Source organism: Littorina saxatilis, linkage group LG9 (genome assembly GCF_037325665.1).
Source record: "Littorina saxatilis isolate snail1 linkage group LG9, US_GU_Lsax_2.0, whole genome shotgun sequence".
NCBI classification, from domain to species: Eukaryota; Metazoa; Mollusca; class Gastropoda; order Littorinimorpha; family Littorinidae; genus Littorina; species Littorina saxatilis.
The window spans coordinates 56,730,907-56,734,464 of record NC_090253.1 but is presented as its reverse complement, the minus strand read 5'-3'; the positions used below and the strand labels follow the sequence as shown (position 1 = coordinate 56,734,464).

Sequence of the window (3,558 nt, the reverse complement as noted above, 5' to 3'; positions counted from 1 at the left end):
GGTCACCAGACCAAACAAAGAGACTGTTTCCATGGCAATGACTTTAGCTGGCGTTTACCATTCAGTTCATTGATGTTGATGTGTTTGGTGTTTTTGTTGTTGTTGCTTGTGTTTTGTGTGTACAACAGAATGTTATACTTGAATGAAAACAAAGCGCCTGGTCTTCTATTGATGACTGATTCTGGAAAGGCATTTGATAGGGCTTTCTGGACCGTTAAATTTAAAGATAAGATTTGTTCTGCTCAAACAATTTGCCAAAAGATGGGTTGCAAATTGTGTGAAAAAATATTAAGTCATAGATGTTGATTAAAAGAGAGGATTTTACTTTTGATTAAAGTAAGGTAAAGTAATGAGACAAGGCGAGGTTCTTATCTCCAGGCCATGTCTAGGATTTCTTGGTGTCGACATGTTCTCATTTTCGGTACATCAAAATACAAAGATGTCAGTCAGTGTAACAACTTTAAACAGGGGAGTGTTCCTCTCACATTTTTCAGAGATGACTCCATTATTTTTCCCTTAATAGGAGTTAATATTGTTTTTGCGCATTTATTGAAACTCGGCAGTTATTCGGTTTACTTTTTGAATTATGAATGTTCACGAAATTGGAGTTGTGTGCACAGATTCCAAATTCTTGTGTAAAATTACGCCAGCGTTTGATTTAAATTGAAATTCTACAATTGTGTACGTTTTCCACGTAATTTGTGTAGTAAAGTTGCACCGCATCGTCACAATATATGATAAAATAAGAAATGCTTCGCACTTTTTCTGAAGAAAATATATATTACATATTGCCAATGCTTTTTTTGTTTTTGTAAAGCCACACACAATGTTCAAATAACGTGTTTTTTATTTTTATAAATGAGTTTATCCAAGAATAAGGGTATTGTGTCCATCGGTTAAGACGAGAGATTCAAAACGTGACGAGTTTGCGAACGTTTTAATATCAAGAGAAAACAGTTCCTGTTTGGGCTGATGTGTTTAGGCAGTACATGTATAATCTGGATAGCACAAGAATTCTAGCTGTTACCTTTGATCAGTTTGTTTCAGAACAAATGCATTGCTATGGAAATACATGCACATATATACAGCCGTGAAAAATGTGTGTGTTTGTAGAGTAAAATGATACTAAGATTGTGGCGAATGTACATGTCTCTGTCTGTATATAATGTATGTAGAATGTTTGCTTTATCAACCCTTAGTTGATTCAGTAAGATAATATCAGCACGAAATCTTTAAAATGGGTGATTCATGAATTATGTGATTGGTCGCAGTTTTAGTTATAATAATGAGAAAACAATCCTTTCTATTTCATTTCAGAGTTTGTGTCACCCCCTGCGGGTTAGGGGGAGTCCCATATTGGTTGGGACTAGAAAGAATTTACCCGATGCTAACCGGCATGTCGTAAGAGGCGACTAACGGTTCTGTTTCTTCTCTTCTTTTGTTTTATTTCTGCCTTACCAGTCCTTTCACCTATATTTCCTTCCAAGAAAACTCTCCCTACTATTCCCTGCAGTTTTCCAATTCTTTTCTTGTTGTCTTATTTCTACCTGACTGGATCCATCACCTTTATTTCACTTACCAAAAGTCTTCTTTTCCACATCCTTGTTTCTCTGCACCCCGCATGTCGTGTGAGGCGACTAACGGATTCTGTTTCTCCTTTAACCCTTGTTAAGTGGTTCTTGTATAGAATATAGTCAATGTTTGTAAAGATTTTAGTCAAGCAGTATGTAAGAAATGTTTAGTCCTTTGTACTGGAAACTTGCATTCTCCCAGTAAGGTCATATATTGTACTACGTTGCAAGCAACTGGAGCAATTTTTTGATTAGTGCTTTTGTGAACAAGAAACACTTAACAAGTGGCTCTATCTTTCCCCTATCCCATCTCCCCCCTTTCCCTCGTCGCGATATAACCTTCGTGGTTGAAAACGACGTTAAACACCAAATAAAGAAAGAAAGAAAGAGTTTGTGTCAGTGGCAGAAAATAAGGGATCGGAAATGGGGTCACACGCTTCACAATATTTTAATGCAGCCAAAATTTCAAAATATATTAATTGAATTTTTTTTATACCGACCGTTAAATTTCAATACAAAGCACAGAACTGTACCCAGATGATGGTTTCTATTCTTGTTGAACGTCTTTACATAACTACAGTCTATTAATATCACTATGCTTGCTAGTTCTCTTTAAAGGCACATGGCTTCCCATGTAAAGTGTTCTGCTCCTCATCTAAGATCTAGCCAGGTTTTTGACAAGTAATAAGAACAATTCTGCATCTGGACATATTCCACAACTCACCAGCCTGGGGGTGTTCTGTGCCAACTGGGATTTGCTTGTTTTGTATGTGTGTGTTTTTTGTGTGTGTGTGTGCTTGTTTTGTTTATGTCTTATTGTTTTAGCTGACACCAGTGTTTGTTTTGTTTATGTCTTATTGTTTTAGCTGACACCAGTGTTTGTTATGTTTATGTCTCATTGTTTTAGCTGACACCAGTGTTTGTTATGTTTATGTCTTATTGTTTTAGCTGACACCAGTGTTTGTTGTGTTTAGCCTATGTCTTATTGTTTTAGCTGACACCAGTGTTTGTTATGTGTATGTCTTATTGTTTTAGCTGACACCAGTGTTTGTTATGTGTATGTCTTATTGTTTTAGCTGACACCAGTGTTTGTTATGTTTATGTCTTATTGTTTTAGCTGACACCAGTGTTTGTTATGTTTATGTCTTGTTGTTTTAGCTGACACCAGTGTTTGTTATGTTTATGTCTTATTGTTTTAGCTGACACCAGTGTTTGTTATGTGTATGTCTTATTGTTTTAGCTGACACCAGTGTTTGTTATGTGTATGTCTTATTGTTTTAGCTGACACCAGTGTTTGTTATGTGTATGTCTTATTGTTTTAGCTGACACCAGTGTTTGTTATGTGTATGTCTTATTGTTTTAGCTGACACCAGTGTTTGTTATGTGTATGTCTTATTGTTTTAGCTGACACCAGTGTTTGTTATGTGTATGTCTTATTGTTTTAGCTGACACCAGTGTTTGTTATGTGTATGTCTTATTGTTTTAGCTGACACCAGTGTTTGTTATGTGTATGTCTTATTGTTTTAGCTGACACCAGTGTTTGTTATGTTTATGTCTTATTGTTTTAGCTGACACCAGTGTTTGTTATGTTTATGTCTTATTGTTTTAGCTGACACCAGTGTTTGTTATGTGTATGTCTTATTGTTTTAGCTGACACCAGTGTTTGTTATGTGTATGTCTTATTGTTTTAGCTGACACCAGTGTTTGTTATGTGTATGTCTTATTGTTTTAGCTGACACCAGTGTTTGTTATGTGTATGTCTTATTGTTTTAGCTGACACCAGTGTTTGTTATGTGTATGTCTTATTGTTTTAGCTGACACCAGTGTTTGTTATGTGTATGTCTTATTGTTTTAGCTGACACCAGTGTTTGTTATGTGTATGTCTTATTGTTTTAGCTGACACCAGTGTTTGTTATGTGTATGTCTTATTGTTTTAGCTGACACCAGTGTTTGTTATGTTTATGTCTTTTTGTTTTAGCTGACACCA

General features: G+C 35.6%; 2 protein-coding genes across 3 annotated transcripts in view; both read left to right on the top strand.

Annotated features, from left to right (window-relative positions):
- Positions 1–3,558, top strand: part of LOC138977285 (neuralized-like protein 4) — a 118,481-nt gene that overhangs the window by 62,111 nt on the left and 52,812 nt on the right. The window lies entirely within an intron of this gene.
- Positions 1–3,558, top strand: part of LOC138976563 (E3 ubiquitin-protein ligase TRIM33-like) — a 57,277-nt gene that overhangs the window by 25,488 nt on the left and 28,231 nt on the right. The window lies entirely within an intron of this gene.